This window comes from Globicephala melas, chromosome 3 (assembly GCF_963455315.2).
Source record: "Globicephala melas chromosome 3, mGloMel1.2, whole genome shotgun sequence".
NCBI classification, from domain to species: Eukaryota; Metazoa; Chordata; class Mammalia; order Artiodactyla; family Delphinidae; genus Globicephala; species Globicephala melas.
The window spans coordinates 79433982-79454472 of NC_083316.1; the positions used below are offsets into that span (position 1 = coordinate 79433982).

The 20491-nt window shown below is 37.4% G+C and overlaps 1 long non-coding RNA gene across 1 annotated transcript in view; it reads right to left on the minus strand.

Annotated features, from left to right (window-relative positions):
- Positions 1 to 7717: 7717 nt before the first annotated feature.
- The window catches only part of LOC132597086 (uncharacterized), a 28465-nt gene continuing 15691 nt past the window's right edge, over positions 7718 to 20491 (minus strand). Inside the window, exons 3-5 of the long non-coding RNA XR_009563439.1 lie at positions 11188 to 11240; positions 10030 to 10132; positions 7718 to 9157 (exon numbers count right to left, since the gene is read on the minus strand). This is a non-coding gene — a long non-coding RNA (uncharacterized lncRNA). The remainder of the gene's footprint in view (positions 9158 to 10029; positions 10133 to 11187; positions 11241 to 20491) is intronic.

Sequence of the window (20491 nt, forward strand, 5' to 3'; positions counted from 1 at the left end):
TGTTGTGAGAAGGGAATGAATTTAGTAAAAAGAACAAGGGTATAGATAACTGTGCCACACATCTGATTCTGCAAAAGAAGTGGCTGAACTTTTTAAAAGGACTCCAAGTAGGTCTGATTCCTTATAGGTGTTATACCCTCTGCTTCTTTTCTAGGCCCTCTTTATGCCATGCTTCATTTTGTTTTGAGCCCAGATTTAGCAACCATCTCTACTTATTAACCATATCATTTTTGGCAAATAATTTAAGTTTTTTGAGTTTCAACATTCCATCATAAAATGTGAATAGCGTTTACTTCCATAGGTTTTAGGAGGATCAAATATGGTAATATACATAAAATATTCTAACACATGATCTGTCACATAAGTACTCAGTAATGTAGTATGTTGTGTACCTCCCTTTCCTTCATCTTCATTTCATCCCTCTGTAGGTAATTGAAACTATGAGTCAATGCTGAGCATGATCAGGAAAGGTAGATCATATCTGATTACAAGTAAGGAAGTTAAACTATTCCTGCCTTGTGTGTGAGGGCCCTAAGGCAGGAGAGATGCCTACTCTATGAGTAAATGAACTGCTTACAATATCAACTTCTTTGATAACTCTGATGCCCTGTTAGGAAATCAAATCCTGCATTAATGGGTTTGCCCTCTTTCTAAGTCACATAGGGAAATACAGAATCTGGTCAGGAAGTTCTCTATTCCTTTAAATCATTGTACATTTCTGTACTTATCTTTCAAAGACAAAGCAGAATGCATTAAGAGAAGTCAGGCAAGTAGAAAATAAACTGTACTGCAAAATGCTTTCTCTTTATTGACAACTGAATGGAGATTTAAATAAAACAGGGGGGGTAGGCAATTTAGTCAAATGATGAGCATGATTAATGTTCTAAGCAATTTCTAAACAAGTCAGAGCATATATTTTACCATTTGTTAACAGCCCCTAGGTCTTTTGGTCCAGTTAGTTTTAACAGGCTCCAACCAGAATCCTTAAAAATGTTCAAAAAGCTACTTCTTAGGCTAGAAACAAAGGAGCTAGGTAAATAATAAGGTAAAGGAGTTAAAGATTTATATATATTTCATATCAATTTTTATCTCTGATTAAGCTCACTTCTCATAATGTCACATAGTCTCTCTGTATGTATATTTCTATCTCCAAATATAAAATGGGATCATACAGTCGTATTATTCAAAGGAGCCTCCAAAGATTCTATAGTATGTGATCCTGTCTCTCAACAGGCCAAAAGTCCTAAATCAATTAGTAGCTAACCTGTTTATATAACTAATGCCCGTTGTTGGTCATCCTGTCTAGTATCTAATAATCCAAATAGTAGTAAATAGATAAATAAAACACAAATAGGTTATGTTTTTTTAATCCATATATTGTGTCCACTTCAATTAAATTAATATCAACAAATACTTACTGCTTACATTTCTTACCATGTGCAGACAAGAGTATTAGGTACTACATTTAGTTTATTCAGGTCAAGCATGGTGCCAGTGAGGCCACATTTGTAAAATCAAGCTCCCAAATATTCCAATTAATACAGATCTATTATCTGGTCACAGGGTGCTTTCTTAATCCTGGAACTACAAAATTACACACATCCATTCCTTGGAGAAAAGGAAGACCAAGGAAGAGATTATGGTTCCATTAGACAAAAGAATCAAGGCACAAAACCTACAGAGTGAGCTAGTGCCCTCTAAGGGAAAGACACAAGCCATCTACCCACTATCATTCCATCAAATTCTCTCCCACCACATCCCTGATAAGGAAATTCTCATCATAAATTAGGTGTCTATAATTCTGAGCTTTTTAAAACTTTAATCAAATTAAAATTTCTTCGGTTTACTATCACATTCCAAAAGCAGTCCGCAAGACTTAGGAGTTTCACTTCAAACCCTTATAAGGCAGTCACTATTCAATTATCTTGTGCTCAACAGTCTTACTTATTCTTATGCTGACACCTTCCAAACAGAGCCCTTATGACATCCCTCCTTGCAGCTTACCTTAATGAATACCTCATACAAATACTTTTTTAAGAAATCAAAATGTTCCCTATTGCCGTAAATAACTTTTATATTGGAGGAAACTTGGCTGCCCAAGAATAATAAAAGGGAAGGAGAGACAGAGATGCCAGAACAGCTGATAGATTCTGGTTGCCAACGTTTTAAAAATATGATTCTTTCTCTGAAGTAAGATACCTAATACTATATTTTGTATCACTAATGTCTTTAAATTGCTTTTTTATGTGAATGTTATATTTTTGATCCCATCAATATAGTCTGAATTGTTGAGTTAGATAACTGACTTTGAAGTTGAGGGTGCAAAGGGAACCTTTAGTAATTGAAAATTTTTATATACTCTGTTAGTAGTTACTGTAGTTTCATAAATGGTTTTAAGTATTAAAATTTAAAAAAGCAATTGGGACTTTTGGGAATATAGAGTAAAATTGATTTTAATGTGTCAAATTACTGCAAATTTTTCTACAGTTTTTTATGCAGTTAGAAAGAACACATAAGGCTATAAACTTGTGAGCTTTAAAATTTTAGGAACTTATTCCATCAATTTTCTGGAGTAAATGAACATTTTGCACAAAAGCACAACCTTTAAAAGAGTTGATAAACTAGTCATATTTTCTCTGACCATGTAGAGAAATAGGAATATATAATTAAAGGTCATGTTCTATTGTTTTTCTTTCCACTTGGAATATTAAAATTAGAATTGAAGATTTTATTTGTAGCTGCCAAGTGCTAAGCATGTGTTGAAACCTATCAAAGTGAATACGCAGTCAATCCTCATTATTTATGGATTCTGTGCTTGCGAATTCACTACTTGCTAAAAGTTATTTGTAACCCCAAAATCAATACCCGCTGAGCTCTTGAGGTCGTTCCCAGACACACGCGGAGCAGCAAAATATTTGAGTCATCTAATGGCCACATCCCAGCTGAGGTTGGACAAGGTGACACTCTGCCTTCTTGTTTCAGCTCTCATACTATAAAGAAGTGTCCTTCCTGTGGTCTACTTAGTGCCATATTTTTCACATTTTTGTGCTTTTTCTTGGTCATTTTACTATTTAAAATATCCCCAAGCAAAATAATAAAGTTCTGTCTAGTGCTGCTGAGCACAGGAAGGCTTAATGTGCCTTAAAGAGAAAATGCATATATTAGATAAGCCCTTTTCAGGGCAAGTTATAGTACTGGTGGCCATGAGTTCAATGTTAATGAATCAACAACATATGTTAGATAAGGTGTCTTTAAACAGAAACACACATAAAAGAAGGTTATGTATCAATCGATCACAACATAGGTCAATGTGACCAGAGGCTCACAGGAATCTAACCCTGTTTTCCCCTAGTTCAGTATTCATATTAATTCAGTGTTCGTAGCAACTTTAGAGAACCCTACTACTGCAAAAACCAAGAATCTTCTGTAAATACTGACTAATCTTCTGACTAATTCTGACTAGTTCTGAAAGTGAGGGGATGGAAAAAACGCAGATAGAAACTAAAAGAAAGCTGGAATAGCAATACTTATATCAGATAAAATAGACTTTAAAACAAAGACTGTAACAAGAGTCAGAGAAGGACATTATATAATAAAAAAGGGATCACCAGAACAAGAAGATATAACAATTGTAAATATATCTGACCAATTCTAATTGGTCAGAATTAGTCTACGGATAATCAGACGTTGGGGATACTCTCAAGTTGCACTTCGCTGTGATCCCATGGCTGCCTTAAGTTGATCTTTTACTATCTCCCACTCAGTCAAGGGCTTTAATCACTTTACCTTCCACCCCTACCTCATTTTTATAACAACGTGTTGACTTGGGATCTCTTAGTTAATATAATAGGCTCAAATCCCTATAGAAATCTGAAGTTCCTTTTGGGATTGATACAAATACCCAAGGATTATATGCTTTCTGCTCACTTCTGATTCATTCTGCTTGCTCTGATGATGTCATTCAGTCTATGGACTGCCTCACTATAACTTATAAATACACAAAAATTTCATATAAGCCAAGGATGAGTTTAGTGTCATCACCTGAAGTTTGGGGGCTGTGGAAACAAGAGAAGATCATAGTTCAGGTAAACAAGCAACTTTACAGTGAACATTATGCATTCTTATTCTTAAGGTATCTTATAGCCACACCATCACTGGAGAGCTTCCAGTGCTCAGTCCTCCTCTACTATGTCTTGGACTCACCACCATGTTCTATACCCATACCCTTTCAAGAGCAAAAAACATATATTTTATGTTCTCCTAGAGAGAAATTTACCATCCTTTTATTTAACCCTGGAGCAATATGGTTACTCATACATTAAGGGTTTCATCATCTACTCCAAGTGGCCTATCAAGATCTTTTGCTGAACCAAAATTAAAATTTTCTCCCTAATAGGAATTCTATTGCGAAAGTTGAAATTTAGTACCTTTCAGCATCACAGAGCTAGTACACAGTGGAGCCAGGTTGTAGCCCACATTCTTGGACTCCACAGTCTGTTATCATTTTCTTTTTAATTGAAGTATAATCGACCCACAACACTATGTTAGTTCCAGATGCAGAACATAGTGATTCGACATTTCTGTACATTACAAAATGATCTCCATGATAAGTGTAGTTACCATCTGTTACTCTACAAAGTTATTACAATATTATTGACGATATTCCTCATGCTGTACGTTTCATACCCATGATGCATTTATTTTGTAACTGGAAGTTTGTACCTCTTAATCTCCTTCACCTATTTCATTCATCCTCCCACCCCACGCCCCTCTGGCAACCATCAGTTCTCTGCATCTATGAGTATGCTTCTGTTGTGTTATGTTTGTTCCTTTGTTTTTGCTTTTTACGTTCCATACATAAATGAAATTATATGGTATTTGTCTTTCTCTGTCTGACTTATTTCACTTAGCATAATACCCTCTAGGTCCATCCATGTTGTCGCAAATGGCATATTTTCATTCTTTTTTATAGTTGAGTAATAGTCCATTGTAGATATATATCACATCTTCTTTATCCATTCATCTGTTGATGGACACTTAGGTTGCTTCCATATCTTGGCTATTGTAAATAATGCTGTGATGAACATAGGGGTACATATTTTTTTTTGAATTAGTGTTTGTGTTTTCTTCAGAAAAATACCCAGAAGTGGACCTGCTGGAATGTATAGCAATATACATTATAGATATAGATATAAACATAGACATGTAGACATACAAATATATAGACATCCGTATGGTCTAATGTGTTTCAAAGCCAGTGTTTCCTTAATGATTTTCATTCTGGATGATCTATCCATTGATGTAAGGGGTGTAAGTCTCCTACTATTATTGTGTTACTGTCAATTTCTCCCTTTATGTTTGTTAATACTTGCTTTTAAGTGCTCCTGTGTTGGGTGCCCATATATTTACAATTGTTATATCTTCTTGTTCTGGTGATCCCTTTATCATTATATAATGTCCTTCTATGTCTCTTGTTACAGTCTTTGTTTTAAAGTCTATTTTATCTGATATAAGTATTGCTATTCCAGCTTTCTTTTAGTTTCTGTTTGCGTTTTTTCCATCCCTTCACTTTCAGTCTGTGCATGTCTTTAGATCTGAAGAGAGCCTCATATACAGCACATAGATGGGCCTTGTTTTTTATCCATTCAACCACTCTGTCTTTTGACTGGAGCATTTAGTCCATTTACATTTAAAGTAATTACTGATTGGTATTTACTTATTGTCATTTTGCTGATTGTTTTCTGATTTTTTTTGTGGTTCTTTTTTTTCCTTTCTTTTTCTCTCTTCCCTTGTAATTTGATGACTATCTTTAATGTTATGTTTGGACTCCTTTCTCTTTTGTGTGTGTGTATCTATTACAGATTTTTGGTTTGTGGTTACCCATGATGTTGATTTTCCCTTGCTGTGTTTAAGATTCCCTCTTTATCTTTAATTTTTGCCATTTTAATTGCAATGTGTCTTAGTATGATCTTTGGGTTCATCTTGTTTAGGACTCTCTGTGCTTCCTGGACCTGGATGTCTGTTTCCTTTCCCCAGTTAGAGAAGTTTTCAGCTGTTAGCTCTTCAAATAAGTACTCTGCCCCTCTCTCTCTCTCTTCTTCCGGGACACCATATAATGCAAATGTTAGTATGCTTGATGTTGTTTCAGAGGTCTCAAAAACTATCCTCATTTTTTTTAATTCTTTTTTTTTTTTCTATTCAGCTTGGGTAGCCGTTCACTACTTGGAAATCTTTCCACTACTTGGGTTTAGCTTTCCACTACTCTGTCTTCTGGTTCCCTGATCTGTTCCTCTGTATTATCGAATCTATTATTGATACCTTCTAGTGTATTCTTTATTTCAGTTAGTGTATTCTTTAGCTCTGCTTGGTTCTTCTTTATATTTTCTAACACTTTGTTAAACTTCTCACTGTGTTCATTCATTCTTCTCCCAAGTTTGTCAGGCAACTTTATGAGCATTACCTTGGACTCTTCATTGGGTAGACTGCTCATCTTTACTTCACTTAGTCTTTCTTCTGGGGCTTTATCTTTTTCCTTTATTTGGAACATATTTCTCTGTTGCTTCATTTTGCTTAATTCTCTGTTTTGATTTTTATGTATTAGGTAGATTGATTCTTGGAGAAGTGGCCTTAGGTAGGAGACATCCTATGGGGCCCAGCAGCACACTCCCCTCTGATCACCAGAGCTATATGCTCTAGGGGTGTCCCCATGAGAGCTGTGCCTGTCCTTCTGTTGTGGAAGGGCCAACTACTGTGGGCATCCTGGTTTGCAGCTCTAGCCCCAGCCAGTGGCGGCCAGCCCTGCATTGTCTGGAGGTTGCCAGCCCTCTGGTGGGTTGGTCCAGGTCCTGGCACAGCTGGCAGTGGGGCCCAGAGGATCCCAGGGATAGTGCCCCCCTGCTGGTGGTGGGGGGCCAAGTCCTGGGGCAACCAGCTGCAGGGCCTGGGGGCAGGGGCAGGGGGTCTTGAGACTGCTGCTGAGTGGCTGGTAAGCAGGTAAGCCCCCAGTGCTAATGGACTAGCAGGAGAACTCCAAAATGGTGCTTTCTGGCACCAGTGTCCTCATAGTAAAATGAGCTCCCCAAAGTGACTGCCACCAGTGTCTATGTCCCAAGAGGAGTCCCAGTTGCCTCCTGCCTCTTTGGGAGGCTCCCCAAGATCAGCAGGTGGGTTTCATCCAAGCTCCTTTCAAATTACTGCTTCTGCCCTGGGTCTTGGAATGTGTGAGATTTTGCATGTGCCCTTTAAGAGCAGATTCTCTGTTTCCTATAGCCCACTGGCTCTCCTGTATACAAGCCCCACCAGCCTTGAAAGCCAGACATTCTCGGGGCTCATCTTCCTGATGCAGAACCGCCAGGCTGTGGAGCCCAATGTGGGGCTTGGACTCCTCACTCCTTGGGGAGGACCTCTGCAGTTGTGATCAACCTCCTATTTGTGGGTTGCCTACCTGGACCGTATTGTGCCTCTGCCCCTCCTACCCATCTCATTGTGGTTCCTTCTGTATACCTTTTGTTGTAGAAAACCTTTTCTGCTCGTCTTCAGGTCATTCTCATCAATTGTTACTCTGTAAATAATTATAATTTTGGTATGCCCATGGAAAGAGGTGAGCACAGGGTCTCCCTACTCCATCTTGGCCACATCCTATTATCTTAACACCCAAATTATAATGTCTCCTTTTCAAAAATATCATCCCTTCCTCCCCTTGATATCTCACCTCACATATAAATACTCACTAACTCCATCTTCTTGACCTTAATTCTAAAAATCAGGAGGCCTGCTTCACACAAATAAGATTGCATCTACTGGCTTAAGCAGAACATGGAAAGGAAACTAAATGTTTTTTCTGACAAACACAAAATGGGGAAGCAAAAGAATATATAGAAGCGTTGCTGCATATAGTAGACAAGACAAAAGGACTTGTCAACTTCAGGGTCAAACTTTGCAATGAGGTCATGCTTTATAAACACCATCTACTCCAAACACATAGCAATAATGGGTGAAATACTAAGAGAGATCAAAAAGACATACTCAGATTTATAGAAAAGATAATATCCAGGCTATCCAAAGAGTAGATGGGGGTTTCCATCCAGGTCAAAATAGAGCAACAGCCACCGGGAATTTGATTCCTGTGGAAGAAGAGGAGCTAAAAGTATTTCATGCAAGATAGGAACAGTAGTGTCGCTACTTGAAATCAGGGCCTGATGTGAGTTCTCTCACATGTGAAAGGAAGAGGAGAAAAAATTTGGCAGACTTGCTGGTGGGGGCTGTAGCTTATTGGTAGCTGTGAGCCCAAGGAAAAGTACAATCTTGCTACTAGAAGCTCAGCTAAACTGCTTACTAGGTCTTCCATACTCCCGTATATTATTGAAGTATGTTTATAAATCCTAGTTTTCAACTGGGCACCCAGAGAACTAAGTGGGTGCCATAAAACAGGGAGTTTCCTGGCAGTCCAGTGGTTAGGGCTCAGCTTTCACTACCATGGCCTGGGTTCAGTCGCTGGTTGAGGAATTCAGATCACACAAGCCTCGCAGCATGGCCAAAAAAAAAAACTAAATAAAACAAACAAAACACATAAAACAGCCCAATAATACAGGGAATAGAGAAAACAAAAGCACTCAAAATAAGCCTGCAAATTCTAAAACAAATTTTTTTAAAATGAGAAGCTGAAAAAAAGCAATGAGAAAAATAAATTATATTTGAAGTGGAATTTATTTCATAAAACATAAAAATGAGTTTGAAATAATATTTGGAGGATTTCAAAGAGAAATAAGGGTGCATCATCCATGCAGAAATAACAAGACATCATGACACCAAAGTAGGCACAAAGGATATAAGATCAAGTTCATATTAAGAACTGATCACAGTTCCCCTTATGACATGGGTGTGTAAGCTTTTACCGCATCTGACGCTCCTGCATATAACAACTGTAAACTCTCGACAAAATACTAAAAGCAACAAACTGAAGGCACTGGAGAGCAAACCAAAGCAAGGGTGGAGGTTCCCATTTGTTTTACAACCTTTAGCCTGAGGGCAAAAATAAGTTGATGTTGAACAAGGTGGCTAAAACTCCGGTAGAAAAACCACAATCCTTCTTGCCTGAGGAATCAGAAGACAGAGTTCAGAGCAACCACAGACACTGGAAAGTGGGAAGGGGGGAATTCTAGAAAAAAAGAAAACGGAGAAGGAAAGCCTCAAATTCTGTGTTTAGACTCTGCACAAATCTCTGGCTAATCCCTGAAACATGCATGCATTGGACAGACTCCACTAAAGATAAAAGAACCCAGTCTAAGATTTCCCAAAAGTCAGAGTTTGCAATTTGAGTGCAACCAAGTTAATGTCTGCTAAAATACAAAAATCAACACTCTTTGGAGGAATATAACAGAGTTTGCACAACATAACATTTCACAATATCTAGTATAAAATCCAAAATTACTCAACCAGGAAAATATCCATTTTCAAGAGAAAAGTATAATAAACAGAGACCAATCCTTGATGATCATAAATTGGAAATAACAGACATGGTTTTCAAAGCAGCTATTATAACTATGCTCAAGTACATAAAGGAAAATATGTGCACAATAAATAAATATAAGCACAATAAATAAATTTAAAAGATGGAAATTCTAGAACTGAAAAACATAACATCTGAAATTTAAAAAAATATATATTTGGATGGGTTTAATAGCAGGATGAAGGTGACAGTAGTAAGCCAAACTTACTACTTACAGTAGTAAGTTTGGTCAATAGAAATAATACAATCTGAAGAACAGAAAAATTTTTTTTAAATTTTTTAAGAGATTAGAACTTCAGAGGCCTGTTGGACAATATGAAAAGGCCTAAAAATATATATATATATGTGTGTGTATATATATATATATATATATGTATATGTATGTTTATGTATATATATGTGTGTACATATATATATATATGTAAGTGGAGTCATAGCAACAGAAGAGAGAATAAAACAGAAAAATATTTTGAATAAAAAGTGGTGAAAATTTTCTAAATTTAATAAAAATATCAACTTACAGATTCAGTTATCTCAAGGATCTCCAAGTAGGACTACTATGAAGAAAACTATCTATGGCACTTGAGAGTCAAACTGCTGAAAACCAAAGATGACAAATAAATCCTGAAAGCAGCCAGAGGAAAATGACACATTAAATATAGGGCAACAATAATTTGAACCATCATTAACTTCTTATTAAAACCAACATTCAGTAGTGAAAGTAACAAAAAGATATTTTCAGACAAAGACTATAAGAGTTTAACATCCACAGACCTGCACTAAAAGAACTTTATGTTAATAACCAAAAGAAATACAAACCATAGGGGAAAGCAGCAGGGGGGTGGCGGGGGTGATGAATTGGGCAATTGGGATTGACATGTATACACTGATGTGTATAAAATTGATGACTAATAAGCTGCTGTATAAAAAAATTAATAAAATAAAAATTAAAAACAAACCATAGAAGTTTATAAAATGTCAGCTATTTTAATAATATTAAAATAAAAATAACACATTTATGGGATTAAATGGTAAAAAGTAAAATTCTAAATAATAATAAAGTTGCAGGAGGATGCTCAATGCATACTTAAAGTATACTAATACCTTTGTCATGTTTAGGGAAAAGAATAGAAATACTAAATAATGGAAGGCCCATTTAGAAAAAAAATGTATCTTAACATTTTAAGAGTAACACTAGAACAATAAAAATACAAGTTATAGCTTTCAAATAACAGAATAAGGAAAAATTATCAATCTAACAGAAAGCAAGGAGGGTAAAAAGAAAAAGAATTGTAACCACAAAATACAAAGATAGCAGAAATAAGTCCAAACATACAAACTGCCACAAAAAGAATTGCGAAGTTCTAATTATAGCAATTATCTGTGGATTTTTCTTTAATTCCAACCTATACTTTGCTTTCAAAAAAGCTTAATAAAAATGAAGTCAAATTGAAAATAAAAGGAAAGGAACAGAGATATTATCAAAATACTAGACCTGTAAAAAGCTTGTTTAACAGTATTAATATCAGGCAAAATAAGGTTAAAAGCCGTCACCCAAGACAAAGAAGAAATGTGTATAATAATAAAAGGAACAATCCACAAAGAAGAAATAATATTTACGAACTTGTATGCACCTAATAGCATGCACATAAACATAAAAAGCAAAAACTTTTAAGTACCTTTATTTGAAACATACATCAAGAAGGACTTCTTTCCACTGCCACCTGGGAAACTAATTAAGAGACTTCAGGTCAATCAGTTAAACTCTGCTCCCTCTTTGTGAAATGGTACTATTCATGTTTGTCTTAGTGTTTTTGCAGTGTTTTTGTTTTAACCAGATAAAGCTTAATAGACAAATACATACTGACATATGTATATATGTATATTTATACCTATAGATACTAACAAACACAAGGGGGAAAAAATGTCATGATGGACATTGGAAAGAATGTAAGAACTAATTACAAAGATCTGGATCCAGGGGGCTACAAATAATAATTAAGGCAAACAGAAAATACATTTCCTTTGAGAGCTTGCATTATTTAAGTTACATAATTAAGAACAAGTAATATTCTTGACTATTTCATAAATAGTTTATCAACATGAAAACACGTAATTCTTGGCTCTGTAGTGTCTCCTGAAGTGTCTTTTATTTTTATTTATTTATTTTATAGATTTATTTGTTTGTTTTTTTGTCTGCATTGGGTCTTCGTTGCTGTGCACGGGCTTTCTCTAGTTGTAGCTAGCAGGGGCTACTCTTCGTTGCGGTGTGCGGGCTTCTCATTGCGATGGCTTCTCCTGTTGCGGAGCACAGGCTCTAGGTGCGCAGGCTTCAGAAGTTGTGGCACATGGGCTTCAGTAGTTGTGGTGCACGGGCTTAGTTGCCCCGCGGCATATGGGATCTTCCCAGACCAGGGCTCGAACCTGTGTCCCCTCCCTTGGCAGGGGATTCTTAACCACTGCACCACCAGGGAAGCCCCTGAAGTCTCTTTAAAAAAAAATAATAATGATAAGGTTTGGTTGGATTGTCAGGAGGTCATGCCACACGGCACATGCTTTGGTAAGAAGCTTTTTAAATTTTTGAAGACAAAATGAGCTGCATCATAAAAATATGTAAAATCTGACAGTTTATGTGACAGATTAAGGAAAAAGTATCAATAGATACTCTGGTGCTTTAAGAACAGAAGTAGTTAAATAGTAAAACGGTTCACAAAGAAGGTTGTTGAGTTCCTGCCCATTACTTTGATCTGTTAGTTACCAATGTGTGTGACACTACTTTAAGCTAAACATAAACTTCATGAATTCTTAATATCCTTTTAGCCCTTGAAAAAGTAATGTCCATTGGAAGTAGTTGTCTGAAAAGATGAGAATTAGTACAAAACAAGCTAAAAAGGGCAAGTTCCTGTCTTCCAGAAACCTACTATGTAAAGCAGATAAACCTACTACTGATGAAGGCAAAAGATTAAATTATGTCAATAAAATACAAGAAAATATAAATTAGTTATTGAAAGAAGAGAGGTTAAATGTTTTCTTGCCTATGAGCTTCTCGAAAGTAGGATCCACGTCTTTTTCAGTTATATTTCTCCAGGGACTAACACAGGTCCAGGCATAAAACAGGTACTCAGTACTTGATTGTTGAATGGAATTGAATTAAGATGGCATTGGTGCATTTAACTGGGTCTGAAGTGAAAAAAGAACATTGGAAAAGCCAGAATGTACGGAGAACAATGACATTAGTGAATGGCTGTTTTTACCACCCAGGACTCATGTGTTTCTCTTGGTAACAGTGCCCTGATGCTAATTCTCCCTCTCAGCACATGGGTTCCAGGTGAGCTGCCACAGATAGCTTGGGGACGGTGTGTGACACAGACCTAAGCCAATCAGCATGGCACATTACCCTGGGCAAGACTTATTGACTCAATGATGGGCCCCTGGTCCAATTAGAGACAAAGAGACACTACTAGGAATCCAAGGACAAAGGTTTGTACTCTTTTGCATGGCATTTGAAGAACAGACCACAAAATTAACACCTGCTGCTGATCATGAGGGAGAGCTCTCCTGGGGTCAAAGTCAACTAGGACAATGTAGAGATGAGAGATAGAAAGAGAAACCACAGTCCCACTTGGCATTGGTTGAGCCCTTGTATCCAGCTGGACCGTATGTCTGCCAGTCAGTTGTTACTTTGAAACCCAGGTTTCAGCAAAGAAAAAGGACCACTTCCTCTTTTCTTCAGTCCTCACAACCATCTCCTTATTTTCTGAGTCTGCTCATTCTACCCCTTCCCAAATATACTTGTGTTTCAGAATTATATTATGCGTGTATAAGCCTGCTTCCCTTCTGAAATATGCGCTCACCCAGGAAAAGGATTGTATCTTATTCTTTTCATATCCACAGATCCTACACAATTTAACTTCTGGAACATAGTAGGCACTTAGACTAACTGTGGAGATAGTGTGTGTGGTACTGTGGAGAGAGTTGTAAAGCAAGCACAAGTAGGTTCAAACTAGATATTGTCTACAGTGTAGAACATCTTGGCACCTCAGTTTCCCCATATGTAAAATATGAAGAATAATCTAACTTCCACAATTTCTGGTAAAAGTTAGATAATGTTTGAAACATGTCTATATGATGCCTAGCTTACAGAAAGTCCTCAATAATTATTATTTTTTTCAACTCCATTCCCAGTAAACATTGTATTAATTGATAATTCAAGCAAGAGGTAATGAGAATGAGACAGAGGACTATAGTTACAGGATATAGTTACAGGAAAAAACACCAAATTCAGGAGATAATATAAAGTAAAAACAGTAAATTTGGCAAAGGACTAAACAGAGTGAAGAACACAGATAATTAAATGTAACCTAGAAGATGTGAGGATTCAGAGAGATCCCTGATGATTTCATCATGATATAGGGAAAAAAAAAAAGCACAGGCCATGTTATCAGCTGGTTAATAAATCCTCCTCCAAAGTTCGAACAAGGTAATTGGCAGTTGCAATGGTAAACTGTAATTTAACTGCTGTAAACCTGTTGATTAGTCAGACTCCAATTCTCTGTTAGAAACTCCATCAGCCATTCCAGTAACTAATTGCCCAAATTCAGTTGTAAGCATTGAGCTCATTGACAAAAAAATTTAATGATAACACAGAGCGTATGGCAACAACAAAAAAGAAACAGATGAATATCCAAAGTGAGATAAAGCTACCCTTAGAAATAAACTTAATATTTGGTTGGTACCAGGTCTTCCTATGGAATTTCCACTGAACCCTTCTGATGAGATTTGCTGACTGGAAACATGAGGAATAAGTCTAAATATCAAAATGAAGTGAATGGGCTTCCCTGGTGGCGCAGTGGTTGAGAGTCCGCCTGCCAATGCAGGGGACACGGGTTCGTGCCCCAGTCCGGGAAGATCCCACATGCCGCGGAGCGGCTAGGCCCGTGAGCCATGGCCGCTGAGCCTGTGCGTCCGGAGCCTGTGCTCTGCAATGGGAGAGGCCACAACAGTGAGAGGCCCGTGTACAGCAAAAAAAAAAATGAAGTGAAGGTTGAAACATCTATTCAATATATGGATACAGTACAGAGCAATGAGTGAAATATTTTAGCCCAATAATCTCTTTTTCCTTACTAGAAAAGAGTTCAACTTAATTATGACAGTGCATTTCCACCGATGGAGTAGACAGTGCAAATAAGGCCAATGAGATTATATGTATATTATCTATAGTATTAAACACATTTCTATTCAATCAATATAAATCCCTGTAACAAATTTAGACAAGGGAATTCCCTGGCAGTCCAATGGTTGGGACTCAGCGGTTTCACTGCGATGGCCCAGGTTTGATCCCTGGTCAGGGAACTAAGATCCCGCAAGCTGTCCGGTGCGGCCAAAAGAAAAAAAAGAATTTAGACAAAGAGTGTAGCATCTAGGCTATGGGACCCTTGGTGAATAGACATAGCTGGATAATTGACTTTTTTTGAAAGTTGACTTCATAATTTTACACGCCCAAACTCTTTTAATTATGTTGGGTAGAATTCTTTCCAAAATAAATCACTGACTTTACCTGACTCTTTAAACAAAGAATATTAACGACTCAAATTTATCATTATAAATAACGATTATTAAAGCCTTAAATACTTGAATACCCGTGAAACTATTATTTTCATTACTAGGAATTTATCTTTATAGCCTAATCATAAGGGTGCATGAATATTTCACTTCAAAGATATTCATATAAGATTGGTTTCATAAATGATTACTTATATGATGTATACTCAAAAGCCATAGAAATAGTAAAGGCAAATGATGAATAAAATATGCAACATTTACAGTATTTTTACAAAGTGAAAAATGACAATGAATATGTCACACTGTTTAAAAAGGAAAATATAAATGTTTCTATGAATGATATTGTGCAGTGATGTAGTGGTAGCCTTCAGAGCTACTGATGAGCATAGAGCTGTTTGCTCTAACACACACACAAAAATCAGGCTCTATTATAGTCCTTTTCAAGTCTTGAGCCTGACTTTTGAAATGTTCCTGCCTTTCTCCATCTGCTCTATCTTCTCAACACTGACATTGCACCTGTCCCTAGCAGCCCTCCTTCATTTTCTTTTTCTTAGAGTCATGAGATTGAATAGGACATCAGTGATCATTGAAACCAATCACCTTGCAAATGTTCAATTCTCCTCATTGACAACTCTGTCGAATGCCAACCACCTGAATCCTGTACGCATCTACTATGACAACTTAATTCTTCCTCTGGCTGCCTATTGCTCCTTTCAGCTTTGTGAATTTTTTTTATCTACTAGTCCCCTTACAATGTTCATCTTTTGGTTTTAGTGATAGCCATTCAAATCTGAACTCCTTTCCAGTTACAGTTTTTTAAATATTTGAAAATAACTATCATGGTACCCAAAGTTTTCTCTTTTCCTTCATTTTTCAGCCATTCAGTGAATTATTATTTACCCCCTACTTTGTGCTGGGCACCACTCTAGACACTGGGATTATAGTAATGAATAAATCCAATAAGGTCCCTGTCCTCATCAAACTCACATTCTAGGAAGGAAGATAATAAACAAGAAAGTAAATAAGTAAACAAGATAATTACAGATCACAGGAGTTATCAGGCAGAACCTAACTAGGCTTTTGTTCTGGAAAGGTACTAGGAGAGACCGAGTACATGAGGAAGCACCGTATCTGAGTAGAGACCTGAAAGTTGAAGCTCCATCCATGGGAAAAGCCAAGGGAAAATCACTTTAGGCAGAAGGAACAGAAGGTGAATTTCCTCTCAGATGAGAAAACTCTCAAAGTGACCTAGGAACACAACAGTGGCTGGAGAGGTGAGAAATGAGAGGAGCAAGGAGCGTGAGGTGAGGTGGAAGAGGTACGCAGCACCAGATCATGTAGGGACTTGGTAAAAGGCTTAGATTTCTTTCCAAATCCAAAGGCAAGTGACAGGCACGAACGTGATAAAACCTGATTTATGCTTAAAAAGATCATTCCGGCTGCCTAAACAGTATAAATTCCTGTAACCATTTCTCAGAGGAATGATTTGCATTGCTTCTCTTGGTCCAACCCCTCTAAACATGCTCTAGTTTTTCTACATTCTTCTCCAGAAGGGAGCCCAGAGCTAAAGGCAGTGCTTTGGGTGTGATATGATCATTCAGAGTAAAGTGAAATAATCACTTCTCTTACCCGGGATATTCTTCTTCTACTATGTAGCTGAAGATTAAGATATCCTGCAAACTTTAAAATCATATAAAGAAGCTTGTCAAAAACAAAAGTAAATAAACTCTGTTTGAGAGCTTAAAGGAGTGGTTCTCAATCTTGCCTGCCCACTAGAATCACACAGGGAGCTTTGGAAAAAAATCCCTGGTGTCTAGACAACATCCCAGGACAATTAAATCAGAATCTCTGGAGGTAGCCTTTTTTTTTAAATAAATTTATTTATTTATTTTTCGCTGCATTGGGTCTTCGGTGCTGCACGTGGGCTTCCTTTAGTTGTGGCAAGCAGGCTTCTCATTGCAGTGCCTTCTCTTCTTGCAGAGCACAGGCTCTAGGCGCTCGGGCTTCAGTAGTTGTGCATGGGCTTAGTTGCTCTGCGGCATGTAGGGATTTTTCCCGGACCAGGGCTCAAACCTGTGTCCCCTGCATTGGCAGGTGGATTCTTAACCACTGCACCACCAGGGAAGCCTTGGAGTTAGTTTTTAAACATCCCCAGGTGGTTTCATTATGCACCCAAGGCTGAAAACCATGAGAGAATGGCTAGCCCTGCGCTTCCCAAAATTTAACATGCAGAGAAATCATCTGAGGATCTAGTTAAAATGCACATTCTGATTCCCTGGATCTGGCGCAGGGCCCAAGAATCTGAATTTCTTAATAGTTTCCAACTGGTACCTTTGCTACTGTTTTAAGAGCTACACTGTGAATTAGCAAGGGCCCAACCCCAAAGTTCTCACAACATGAACCAGAATCATTTGAAGGGTTTGTTAAAACACAGGTTGCTGGACCCCACTCTCAGATGTTCTGATTCAGTAGACCCCAGGTGAGGCCAGAGAACTTGCATCTCTAACAAGTTCTCAGGTGATACTGAAGCTGCTCATACAAGCAGGATCTCGCTTTGCGATCCACTGAGCTACCTAATGAGGAAAAAACACATGAATTATAGGCTCTGAAGTTCAGAGCACAGTCTTTATGTTTGACTTTCATGACCTGGAAAACTTTTCTTATCTTTTGTTCTCCTCTGAATTCCATCTAGGCACACTGTTATATATATTTTCCACAGGAAAATGCTAGCTAAAAGGAATTTAATTTTGAGAAGGAGAACTATGACAATGGCAGGCCGGTAAATATGCTTTCGTGAGAGGGAAATTAATCTGGAACACTGAAACTAGCCCTGATATGTTTTATCACAAAGAGAGGCTTATGCTAAATTCTGAATTATCTCTTTCTCATAGATTTTAGCTACAGCATGCAACCAGTTCCCCTACTTAGTAAAATCTCGAATGTTCTGAATTCTTTTTTCTATTGTGTATCTGCCTATCCACTTTCCTGTTTGCTTTGTTTCAGTGCATCTTTGTGTCTCTTTCTTGTGAACATGCTGTATAATACAAACTAATAAAAATATATGCTACTAAACTGTGGAGACTTGAGAACAATAAACAGAAAATAAAGTGAATTGCTCTTCCAGCACCAAGTGTTTCTCAATAAGCATTTTTCTGAATAACATCTTACCTTCAGACTCATCCTTCAGACCCATAGCAAAAAAGCTGACAGATATATTACATTGCATATATTTTTGATGTGACATCATTCATTTCCTTTCTCTATCATTCTGTGATTATTTAGTTTTATTAATAAGATGTGTTAACATAATAAACCAGAAAGTCTCTACTTTCCCTATAAACATACTTAGTCAATAAATAAAATTTTTGTTTATGTCCAAGAACTACAAAATAATACATGATTAACTGTCTACAATGTAGATATAAAAAACTACCAAGCTTAGCACTCTTCTGTGAATCAGTTAAGAATTTATACAGTTGTGATACAATCAAGTCTATTTTTAAAAACCCTAAAACAGGGCTTCCCTGGTGGCGCAGTGGTTGAGAGTCCGCCTGCCGATGCAGGGGATGTGGGTTCGTGCCCCGGTCCAGGAAGATCCCACATGCCGCGGAGCGGCTGGGCCCGTGAGACATGGCCGCTGAGCCTGCGCGTCCGGAGCCTGTGCTCCGCAACGGGAGAGGCCGCAACAGTGAGAGGCCCGTGTACCGCAAAAACAAAAACAAAAACCCTAAAACAATGATGACACAAGTCACCTCAATATAGCATGAATTCTTACAGCTCTAAGTTATAGTATGTATATGCAAACTACATACTTATCAAACCAGACATGGGAGGGTAGATGATTGGAAAGCTTCAAGTGTTCTGTCAATTACCTCTTATTCTCAGAACAAAGGACAGTAATAAAAGGTACATAACAAAGTTCTTTCTTCTATCCAATTTAAAATGTCAGATTACTTTACGGCTTTTAACCCTCCTGATTAGAAACATCCTCTGAAGGATAACAAAAAAAGAAAGAAAGAAAGAAAACAATCCCATCAAGGTACATTTTATTGAGTTTTTTTAAATTTAATTTAATTTATTTTTTTATAAAGCAGGTTCTTATTAGTCATCAGTTTTATACACATCAGTGTATACATGTCAATCCCAATTGCCCAATTCAGCACACCACCATCCCCACCCACCATGGCTTTCCCCCCTTGGTGTCCATACATTTGTTCTCTACATCTGTGTCTCAACTTCTGCCCTGCAAACCAGTTCATCTGTACCATTTTTCTAGGTTCCACATACATGCGTTTATATACAATATTTGTTTTTCTCTTTCTGACTTACTTCACTCTGTATGACAGTCTCTAGATCCATCCACGTCTCAACAAATGACTCAATTTCGTTCCTTTTTCTGGCTGAGTAATACTCCATTGTATATATATATGTACCACTTCTTCTTTATCCATTCGTCTGTTGATGGGCATTTAGCTTGCTTCCGTGACCAGGCTATTGTAAATAGTGCTGCAATGAATATTGGGGTGCATGTGTCTTTTTGAATTATAGTTTTCTCTGGGTATATGCCCAGTAGTGGGATTGCTGGATCATATGGTAATTCTACTTTTAGTTTTTTAAGGAACCTCCATACTGTTCTCCATAGTGGCAGTATCAATTTACATCCCCACCAACAGTGCAAGAGGGTTCCCTTTTCTCCACACCCTCTCCAGCATTTGTTGTTTGTAGATTTTCTGATGTTGCCCATTCTACCTGGTGTGAGGTGATACGTCATTGTAGTTTTGATTTGCATTTCTCTAATAATTAGTGATGTTGAGCAGCTTTTCATGTGCTTCTTGGCCATCTGTATGTCTTCTTTGGAGAAATGTCTATTTAGGTCTTCTGCCCATTTTTGGATTGTGTTGTTTGTTTCTTTAATATTGAGCTGCATGAGCTGATTATATATTTTGGAGATTAATCCATTGTCCGTCGTTTTGTTTGCAAACATTTTCTCCCATTCTGACGGTTGTCTTTTCGTCTTGTTTATGGTTTCCTTTGCTGTGCAAAAGCTTTTAAGTTTCATTAGGTCCCATTTGTTTATTTTTGTTGTTATTTCCATTAATCTAGGAGGTGGATCAAAAAGGATCTTGCTGTGATTTACATCAAAGAGTGTTCTTCCTATATTTTCCTCTAAGAGTTTTATAGTGTCCAGTCTTACATTTAGGTCTTGAATCCATTTTGAGTTTATTTTTGTGTACGGTGTTAAGGAGTGTTCTAATTTCATTCTTTTATATGTAGCTGTCCAGTTTTCCCAGCACCACTTATTGAAGAGACTGTCTTTTCTCCATTGTATATCCTTGCCTCCTTTGTCATCAATTAGTTGACCATCGGTGTGTGGGTTTATCTCTCGGCTTTCTATCTTGTTCCATTGATCTATGTTTCTGT